General features: G+C 32.0%; 1 protein-coding gene and 2 long non-coding RNA genes across 5 annotated transcripts in view; 1 reads left to right on the top strand and 2 right to left on the bottom strand.

Annotated features, from left to right (window-relative positions):
* LOC128682244 (lachesin-like) overlaps nucleotides 1–11647 on the bottom strand; it is a 107938-nt gene that overhangs the window by 77101 nt on the left and 19190 nt on the right. The gene's annotated exons all lie outside the window — the stretch shown is intronic.
* On the bottom strand, nucleotides 6288–7951 carry LOC128682251 (uncharacterized). The gene is made up of 3 exons (XR_010370309.1): nucleotides 7843–7951; nucleotides 7014–7298; nucleotides 6288–6650 (listed from the first exon to the last, which is right to left on the bottom strand). It is a non-coding gene; the product is annotated as an uncharacterized LOC128682251 (long non-coding RNA).
* LOC128682256 (uncharacterized) lies at nucleotides 8552–10140 on the top strand. The gene is made up of 3 exons (XR_008406100.2): nucleotides 8552–8679; nucleotides 9043–9112; nucleotides 9747–10140. It is a non-coding gene; the product is annotated as an uncharacterized LOC128682256 (long non-coding RNA).

Below are 11647 nucleotides of genomic sequence, written 5' to 3'. Positions count from 1 at the left end.
AACAAAATTACCAACTTAATTAATAAAGTGACCAATTAAAACGACATTATAAATTTGATTTTTAACCTAATTTGCCAATTAAGTCTAAATTTATGTAATTATGTGAATATTTTTATACTCTGTAAGTATTTTGTTTTATTTCGTCTCTGTTTTATGAAATGGCATAGTTAATGAGTCCTTCTTCATTGTCGTATTCCTCATGGCTGAGGGTCGTGGTCGTTACGTGGAATGAAACACACAGAAAAATTTCCTTGGCACTATTAATGGAGTGGTATGCCATTGCCTTCTCAATTTCACACACAAGTTGATAATCAACCAGTGTGCAGGTTTCCTCGCGATGTTTTCCTTCACCGGTTCAGCAAGCGATGGTCGATGAAAACACTATACATGAGTCAAATTGGTATACAAACTCGTGTGGCACGAGTATAGTATTCGAAATATATACAAGTATTATTTTTTAATAATAACCCTTAGAACAATTAATAATACTCTTGCCCTTGAGTCTCCGGGGACCCAAGGGCTGGTGACTATTTTGGCCAACGTTTGACTTTGGCCATACAAAGAGGAAATGTTACCAGCCTTCTGGGAAATTTACCGCAAGACGACGGCGATTTAGTGTCAAATCTTTATTTAAATTATTTTTTTATTTTAGTGCTAATTTTAGAAATTTTTTTAATTTTTTTTTTTAGTTTTAATTTTAGAATTTAGAAATAGCTTAAGTGTGTATGTGTAGTTAATTTTATAAATCTTGGACCTTTTAAAAATAAACTGTTTGATTTGCTTGTAGACAAATGTTTCTATAATATTCAGGAATTTTTAAACAGTAAATTTTAAATATGACAAACTAATGTTTTAAATGTGCTACTTGTATTTGACTAACTAATGACTAAATTGAATTGTGTTTATTTGAAATTAAATTATAAAATGAATTATTGTTGACATAATGTAATCTTGGAAATTAACAGTTTTAGAGTTTAATTGATATTTATGTACCTACATTTGCATGCCATTGTTTGGCAAAATATGTGATACTATTTAATTTTAACATCTTTCTGTGCCATATTTTGTGCGAATAAATGATAAATAAATAAAAATAAATAAATATATTCGATATTGGCATAATATATTGTAATTAATAAGATGTTGACAAAGTAAGAGCATTGTAAAAAATATATACCTATCATCTAGGTAAAATAGATATATTTAGAATAATTATGATAATTCATAGACTGCAACAATGCAACTGGATCATTGTATGAAGATTTAAAATTGGTTGAAAAGTTCATTTTCAAAAATTATGAAATTAAAAAAAAAAAAACATACTCGATTATCTTATAAAATTAAAATTTCGTAACAACTTTTATTAAGAAAATATCACCATAGACGCAATATTTAAAGAAGCTGTCGAACAAACATAGCTATTTTTTTCTAATGGGAGTTTAATTCAGTACGGAGCGTTTGGACGAGTCCGAAAATGTGTGATTTCATTTTTGTCACATCTTCGAAAGCATTCTCATTATCACAGTAATGTTTTCACTGGTGTTTCTAATGATATAAGGGCCTTCGATTCAAATAGTCATCAAAATAAAAATTATTCATCTAACCTATTTATAATTTTTGTCGAAATAAAAGCATTGGATTTGTGAATTGATAAGATTAAAGTAATTATATAATAATTATTCTTCATCAACCGAATATCTGATAAAAGGAATTATATAATTTTGAACCATTTATAAAAGGGATAATATAATAATGAAATGCCGCCATTACTCTATTTGTGACATTAGAAGTTCTTTATTGTTTTCATTTGGTTCACATTTGACGCTAGCTGTGCCCCGGGGCTTCGCTCCCGTGGGAATTTCGGCATAAAAAGTACCCTATATGTTATTGCAGGTTATATTCTACCCGTGTACTAAATTTCATAACAATCCGTCCAGTAGATTTTGCGTAAAAGTGTAACAAACATGCCTACATATACACGTCCTCACAAACTTTCGCATTTATAATATTAGTAGGGTACCTACCTATATCAAGTGCACAAATGGGCTCTGCAAAGTCTGTTTCAATTTAATTGTAATCTATACTAATTAATAACAAACTTATATTATAAATGCGAAATTGTAAGGAAGTAGTTTCACGCAAAACCTACTGGACGGATTGTTATGAAATTTGGTACACGGACAGAATATAAACTGAAAAAACACATAGGTAGGGTATTTTTAATCCCGAAATTCCCGCAGGAGCGAAGCCCCGGAGCGCAGCTAATACATATTTTAAAGGAAAAGAAAAAAGTTACTATAAATGTATAGAATACTACTTACTTAAATACCTCCTCAGGTATTTAAGTATTTTAGTTGTTCAGTATAATGTGTCGTAATTATAACACTTAATATCTAAATGTCTCTCTCATAGCTGATTTCTACCTAAATTTATCTGTTACATTTACATGTGTAAAATATTCTTTTTTTTTTTTTAATTTCACGCCTCCGTCGTTCGCCAAAACGATGATTTTGCCAACGTCAAGGTTGAGATTGACACATCCTTTTGATTCTTAATAGGTTATGTCGTATTTCTATTTATTATAACGACTTTTGAGCAACGACAACCCAAACAGAATTATCAACGAAAACGGAAAAATCATGTAATTACATCATCTGTCATAATTACCGATTTTTCGTTTCACCGTATTTGTTTTAACGAAAAAGTCGAAATTCAATTAACAAAGCAGTGGGGATACATTTCCCTCTCCAAGTTGGCAAACTCAATTTTTAATTTTATGCGTTTTGTTTGTGATTATAATACAAATATAGGTGAAGGGCGGTGCGCTGGACAACGCGGCGATGTATGACATTGACAGAAAATACAAAACACACTGACATAAAGTGTGTGTTACCATAACTATCCACCTCGCTAAAATTCAAATTGCAACCATTTTATATGTAAACTAGACGTTGCCCGGGGCTTCGCTCCCGTGGGAATTTTGAGATAAAATATAGCCTATAACAATCTTGGATAATGTACCTTTGTAATGGTGAAATATTTTTTGAAATCGGTTTGCTAGTTTCGGAGATTACCCGCCTCAAACATACAAACTCACAAACGCTTATCTCTTTGTAATAATAGTATAGATTTATATTTATTTCTGAACATAATTTGGAGAATGTTTAAAAATTCAGCTTTATTATTTAAAAGTGATCTCTTTTCTGTTAATTTGTTAAAGAATTATTATGTATCAAATTAGTTATATGATAACAATGTTCAATTTTAAGAAAACAAATATTTTACAAAAATGTCATACCACAAGACACCATAGATATCTTGTGGCATTTAACGCCGTCGAGGAGTTCCCTCGCTGCACTCGTTCCCTGGGTGCACCATCAGGCTTATCATAATAATGCATTGTCATGGAAACTGAAGCGACGCGGGAAATTTCAACTCTGTAAGTCAACTGGAAGTAGGAGAAATCTAACTTGCAAGATTTGATTACAGACAGACAACGGGACAATGTGAAACTAAATAAAAGTTTGCAAAAAAGGTTATCAATGTGGGACTTAAAACGAGGTTTACAGACCTTCACTTTAAATTTAAAAAAAACTGTACAGAAACCGGGACAACGTACACATGAGAGAGACAAAACATTTAATATCAAAAATCAGACCCATTTAAACCTTGCATAATTACATACTAATGAACAGGTATTAAACGCGCACATACCTTTTTTATTTCCCAGACCACGGACCTTTGGAACAAGATCCGAAACGACTGGGAAATAAAACAGGTATGTGCATGTTTAATACCTGTTCTTTAATATGTAATCAAACCCTTCATTTTGATTACAATATTAAAGCATTCGAATAGATAAGAGAAAACATGTTGTATTCAACTGAAACTTATCATATATCTACAAATGACAACATATTAAGTATTCTACGATCGACATATTATGACATGATATAGAATGACAGTGATTAGAGAGGTATGCTTTGATGGTCCATAGACACGAAGGTTGTGAATAAACAATCAAAAACTTACAGCACGGGGTAAAAAAAAAAATATTTCACTTCATTCACAGATATCAGTGAATGAAATGAAATAAAAATTTTATTTGATGAATATGTGTACAGAAATGGTTGTAAATTAAAAAAAAGGTAATCATCCGGACATATTCTGCAGATGTGTCAGCATACAAACATTACAAAGAGAATATTTTAGAGAAACACAATATAACATTTTTCCATGTGTTTTTTTAAAATAGCTATAACATGTCCCACTGATATATGTTAATCAAGTAAAAAAATTGAACAGTCGTATTGTAATACCATGGATTTAATAAGTACTTCATTGTACGGAGTACCTATTAATAGGGAGTATTACTGCACATTTATCCCGCCAGAGTACAGCACTGTATGTTAGGTACACAAAAGCTTTGCCGCCTTTTGCTATGTCGATTAAAACGTTTATTTTAGAGTACTTTATTAATCCTTTCATTGTGTAAGCATTCGTTTGTGAAAATATACAACAATGTAGCATATTCGGGTGCCGAATCGTTTTCCATAAAATTAAAAAGCTGTGGAAACTTCGAAAACTATAAAAAAAACGCCTCACGCTGTAAAATTTTCGAGCCAGTAAACGGTCGAAAAGAAGCTCGGAACACTTCACACGTGAATACTTATTAAAATATGGACTTCATACAGGTAAGATCTTCAGTGAAAATCAAGTTTATATCAGTTTATGACCACAGTTGACCAAATAATGCAGAACGTAACCTAAAATAGTGTGATTATTTTCAGGATAATCCACCAAATCTTTGCTTTTTCCTTTAAACTCGCACCACGATTGCGTAGAAGGTATTTTTGGTCGTAATTCTGCAACAATATTGAAAATTGGCGCTTTTGACTCTATTGGCAATGTTTGTGCACCTTACTTATACCTACCAGTAGCGCCAACTGCTTTGCGTAATATGCCCATGTGTAATCCAATGTTAGAAACATAGATAAAATATTTTTTTCTTTCATCTATGGTTACAAATAATGGGTATAGTACCTATGTATTACATAAATTTATATATATACATAAATTTATATTTAAAAAATGGTAAGCCCTTCTGGCATCATAGGGACCAACACTGTTTGAATGAGTTTCTTTCGGCATTTCTTCTCAGCAGTGGTCGTTCCGAAATGCTAGTAGCTTGTAGCTTTGGTAAACATCATTTAATTTAGAATATGACGTGAAAAAGTGCCTGTGAAGGCCTAATTTCTGAATAAATGATTTGATTTTGATTTGATATGCATTGAAATTGAAGGGGGAGTGGAAATCATTGTCATTAAGGTAATTAGGTTGTATTTTACATTAGCAATTACGTGTGGTTCGCCTAGAATAGGATTAACCGTAATATTCCGTGGGTGTCATACGAGGCGACTCTGTGTCCCTTACTTACGGCAGCTGATAGGGGACAATATCATTCCCAAGGAGGGTTGACGTCAGGCATGCGTGCGGTTGTAAAATCATAAGCCATAATTTTTAATGGTGTTACATTTAATGATGTCGAAGACTCCGGGTTCCGATGATCTATGGCTGAGGAAACAACTAGAAAACTCTCAGATTAGAGAGGTGATAATTAAATAACCTAACAATTTTTGGTTAATTTGTGGTAGAAGGTTTGTCCTCAATCATTTTTTTATATAAACATAGTAAAACCGTTTTTACTCATGTATCCAGACATGTTTTAGCAAACATTTTTCTCTCTTTCTTTCCTACAAAAGTGTGCACCGTAAAAAAAAGTAACTTGGCGCGAATCGCCATTTTAAAATGGAGTGGCAGCCTATATCCAAACTTTGTCCATTCGAATCGAGTTTTATAGCAATCTATCGAGTTTAAAAACTTACGATCGGTTTACGATCGAATCCTGTGATTAACAAACGGTTTAACCGTTACGAGTAAAGTTCGGAATTCGGTTCTGATTTTATTTCGTCTCTTTTCTTCTAAAAACGTTGGAATTTGTTCCGCCATTCTGTACATCGTCCAACTCAACTGTCACATTATCATTCTTTTTTATATTTAATTACAAAATTGAAGGAATCCATAAAAAAAATATGCCTAAATAAAGGATAATATTGGAAAGTTAGGGTGAATCGCCGCGGCCATCTTTGACGTTGAAACTTGTGCGCCACCGGCGTTTAAACAAAATGGCGCACATTGAATTTTTCTGCGCAGCTTAAATTTGACTTCAACATTATTACATTAGTTAACGACTAAGTTATATACTGTCTTGTAAAAGAAACAAAAAATAACACTGGAAATATTTAATTATACAAAGCTAAACTTCGCCTCAAGCAGAGGGGGCAATCCCAACAGAGAAGCGATCAAGTCTAAACCGAGAGATTCTATATTCTTCGTAGCCTTTGTTTCTTTCGTGTTAATTCCTGTCAACGTCGGTCTGATTGATGCTGCACCTATTTTTGCATCGCCTGAAGCTGCATCAGCATTTGTGCGACTCTGGTTAGAACCGGTGATACTTCCGGAAACTGCAAGGTCAGACGTCAAGCCGTTCGATGAGCCACCGATCAGGGATCCGGTTCTCAAGGGCCCTGGAGCTAAAGGTGTTCTCGTGGTATCACTTTGTGCTACATTCGGCGCGGTTTTTGATGTATCTAAAGAGATATATTTAATGTAAACATCAACAAAAGGAGTATTTCAGAATGATATGTTTAGGATCATTATGGAAATTCCCTTGTATGAGATAATGACCATATTTTTTTTGTCGGTTAAAATGTTTTTTTTTTAACACATTCTAATTTTCATCGCTGGGTCAAGTGTTGTTCAGAATGCCTAGGTAAAGCGTAGAAACAGGTAAAACGTAATGGCGCCCATATGTTTTCTCTCTTTTTACACGATACGTACACGATATGGGAGAAAGAGACAGCATATGGACGTTAAGTAAAATAAAATCTTGTAGAATATGATTCCTTACTAAAAAAAAACTCGGATATTAATTGAGTGAATTAAAAACTTACCAAAATATCGGAATATGTTAACTTTGACCGGTGTTGCGTTGAGATTGTAAGGGACCACACTGATGGGCGACACTTCATTGAGGCCCAGAAAATTGGGGGTCAAGTTTATAGAGGACAATTCATCAACACTATTTCCCGGACTGGTTAATTTCACCAAATTTCCTAGATTTTCATTCATATTTAACAATTTTGGACTGTTGGGGCAATTACAACCTTCAATAGTGTTATATTGATATATTTCCTTCACTGGACGTGGATACTCTTGACAAAATACAATAGTACATTCTGAAAAAACAATTTGGGTTAAAAATATGTGTTGTCCAGAAAATCGAACTATTCAAATTTAAATTTTCTTAGGTATTTCAAATTAGTATTTTTGTTGTAAGTACCTATGCGTACATACACCAAAAATAGTAAAACTTTCATATAAAAAAATACACAATTATGTAACAACTGAATTAAACGGAAATTAAAACTAAAATATAAATGAATTTAAGTAAAAAAGCTGATCCAAAATTGCCATGTCGTTAAAAAAAGTTAAAGTCTAATTTAAATTAAAAAAATGTTTTGTCTAGATCGATTGTCAATTACTATAAAATACGATAGGGAAATTTTAATTGATTTTTTTCGCGCGGCCCCGTAATTTTTATGATAAAACTAAACAAAAACGACTATATAAGCATATTTAAATTATACATTATTTTTCAATATTTTTGAAATGTATATATCTAATTATTAAATCTGATAAATTAAATTTTTAACAACAGGTGTAATTTTTAAAATGGTATCTTTTCCGTCATTATAATGTCCATAATAAGTAAGTACTTACGGTGAGATAATATAAAAACTGATAAAAATACAAAAATCATATTCTCTCGCTTTAATTACGTGTTTCACTAGCAATAGATTTGAATATAATTAAATATAATATACATTTGTTTTAAAAAGAAATTAATAAGCGTTACTGAAAATTGAAAACAACTTTTTTGTTTTGATTTAAGTAGTGTATTTTATAATTTTATATACCTACTTTATATAAAAATATATATGCTCTGAAAGGAATAGGTAAAGTACCTACCTATTATTCTCAGAGCACATCATTTTCTTTGCTTTTTCCCCGTTGCATTCGGGGATATGACGCCGCGGTCTACTTAAAAATAATCTTAAAATTTAAAGTTTTTTGAATTTTGTCAGGATCGTGTCAAGTGGAATTCTTACTTAATAAGTACTTACTTAGCCTCTACTCTATCCCCATGGGAAAAATAATATTACCACAAAAATTTTACATGTATACACAAACATATGTAGGGTTTATATTAAAATTTTGATGATTGGATAGTGATGTGTGAACCCTCTTTGGGAATGCCATTGTTTCCTATCAGATATCAAGGCTATGTGTCCCTTAGTAGCCTCGTGCGCCATTAACGGGAGAATGAAAGATCTATGAAAACATTAAACTCCATATTTGGCCACGGTAAAAACAAAATCAAAAATTTACATATTAATTATGTACACCTAACTGAAACTAAAATAAATATATCATAACCATGAAGACAAACTAATTATTTCAAAACTAAACTCATGTAAACAGCTTTTGGCGCGAAAAATATTATTGTTTCATTTAAATCCGTTGTAGAAATGTGGCGGCTACTTCTCTTTTTTGTCGGTAATTCTATTTTGTTTTTTTCAATTTTCAATTTTGGAATTTCAGGATAAATATATTTTTATTTATTTGTTTTAACAGTATTTATTTAAATTATAACTACATCAGCTATTGCCCGGAGCTTTATAGCTGTTACTTTAATTGCCCGGGGCTTCGCTCCCTTGAGAATTTTGAGATAAAATATGACCTATAGCAATCTTGGATAATGTAGGTACTGTAATGGTGAAGGAGTTTTTGAAATCGGTTCTGTTGTTTCGGAAATTACAAAACTCACAAACGCTATCTCTTTATTATAGTATAGATAATATATTTTTATGTTTTAATTTTAAGATTTCCGGAGATTAAACAACTTTAGTAATTTTTCAGGTGTTCTGTCTGTTTGTCTGTGCAATCCTAGTGTTCTTTTTGGGCTAAACAATAATGGAGTGGCTATGAGGTAAGTAATATATATTTCATTTTTTCTCAATAGATTTAAAGAGTTCATTAAAGAAATTTCATTAAAATTCGTTAAAATTCTTCATTAAAAGAAAGAGTTCATTTAAAGAAATCATTAACTAAAACTTTTGGTACTGCCTAATTGATAAATAAAAATATTATCATTCATCATCATCAAATAAAAATATTATTTGGCGACCTCGGTGGCGCAGTGGTAAGGTTCTTGCCACTGAACCGAGAGGTCCCGGGTTCGATCCCCGGTCGGGTCATGATGGTAAATGATCTTTTTCTGATTGGCCCGGCTCTTGGATGTTTATCTATATATGTATTTATTATAAAATATAGTATCGTTGAGTTAGTATCCCAGAACACAAGTCTCGAACTTACTTTGGGGCTAGCTCAATCTGTGTGATTTGTCCTGATATATTTATTTATTTATCATTAAATAATTATTATTGAACAAAGTCCGCTGCCGCGTCCGTCTGTCTGTTCGCGATAAAAATAAAAATTCTTGCACGTTTATCATGCAGTTTTCGCCAATATTTAGTTGATTCCCGAGGAAGGTTAAGCTGTGTATTTTATAACGTTTTTACCCGAGCGAAGCGTTAGTTGTACCTAAATAAACTTGATTTCAGATGCGGTGTGTTGCCGTCACTCTTCCCCAGTTTCCAGGGTAAAATGGGATTCAATGACGCAATAAGAGGCTTTTTCCCGGAAAGACTTTTCGATATGAACAATATCAACAACGACCGATAGGACTACATTGAAAACAGGGTGCCAATTAATAAAAAAAAAAGAGCTATTTTTAGCTGTCTGTGCAAATTTTGTTTTATTTTCAAATTTTAACACATTTTTTTTTTTCAGAAATCATTCTATATACAAAGAAAATACTCTGAAAACAAAATACTAAGTTAGTTTTTTCAACTTCTTGAGATTAGCTTTTTTTAATGTATGGCTTAACTCAGGGAGTATTAGCCAAAGACGAGTTGAGTTAAATAAAGCGCAGGAAACTATCTATAATATCACGACAATAAAGCTATTTTAAGTAAAAAATCAGGAGAGTGTTTTTTTTTTTTTAATAAATATAAATAAACTACACATGAGCTAACTAGATACCACTACAAGAATGATAAATTATTATAATTTAAAAAAAACAATTACTAAAACCTTCATAAATTTTTGTTCCGGTAGCATTTGAGAGCACGGTTGTTCGGGGGGCTGAGGCGGAAAGGATTTATTTATTTATTTATTTTTATTTATTTTATTTATTTATTTTATTTAAAAGGCACACAAACAGATTACAGACAATGAAGTACAGAATATTGACTTAACAATAATTATCAAACTAATCTATAATCCAATAAAGTGTACACAGAAGAACAAAATAAATTTCGTGTAAGCAAGCCTAAATCTATACAGTAGAATAAATTGATATTATATAAGTAAAGACGTATAAACAATACATACGCATAAAAGATACATATATATCTATAAATATATAATACAAAAAAACAGAAAGATCATGACGATCACATATTCAATGCTATGTTTAAAGATTTTTTAAACTGAGATAGACTAGGGTTAAAAATATCAAGATCAGCGTTACCATGTCTCAGCTCATCGAAATCTCGACACATCCTGACAATGGGATTGAAAAACGAGGTGTTATTTTTGTAAACCTCAACACGGAAAATACGCGGATTACGTACGCGAGATCGACCATTGAAGTTAATTAAACTTAATAATTTGGGACAATCGATGGAGGAGTGAATGATTTTGTGCAGGTATGTTAGCGCAAAGAATTGCCTGCGCTTATCCATTTTAGTGATCCCAAAGTATTTCACTCTTTCATTATATGATGATAACATACGGCTCAATCCAAATTTATGACAACAACCCCGCAGGAAACATCTCCGAACTCTTTCAATATTTGAAGAATGCACATCATAATAAGGCGACCAAACGACAGAGGCATATTCAAGTATGGATCTAACCAAGGCATTAAATAAATAGATCAGAGTAAAAGGCTTTTTGAAATATTTCATACTACGTAAAATAAAACCGACAAGTTGATATCCACGTTTTGTTATTTGATTAAAATGATGCCTAAAATCTAATTTTGAGTCAAAATATATACCCAGATCCTTAGCAACACTCTTCTCTGTCAAAAAGTGATTATTGATATGATAGACGTACTGAAAGCGAGTTTTTTTTTGTTGTAAAGGTTATATAAAAACATTTGTCTACATTTAAATGCATATTGTTGCGAGAGCACCACTCATTGATATTATCTAGGTCTTTTTGCAATTTAAGACAGTCATCAATATCGTTGACAATACGAAATAGTTTCACATCATCAGCATACAGTAAGACTTCACTTGAAATATTGTCCAACAAGTCATTGATAAATATGATAAATAGTAATGGCCCAAGATGAGATCCCTGTGGTACGCCTGATGTGACAGTTACTGGTTCAGATAGGAAGCCCTTTACTGCAACGATCTGACTCCGTCTATAAAGATATGATATAATCCAT

This window comes from Plodia interpunctella, chromosome 29 (genome assembly GCF_027563975.2).
Source record: "Plodia interpunctella isolate USDA-ARS_2022_Savannah chromosome 29, ilPloInte3.2, whole genome shotgun sequence".
NCBI lineage: Eukaryota > Metazoa > Arthropoda > Insecta > Lepidoptera > Pyralidae > Plodia > Plodia interpunctella.
This window is presented reverse-complemented; position numbering and strand designations above follow the sequence as displayed.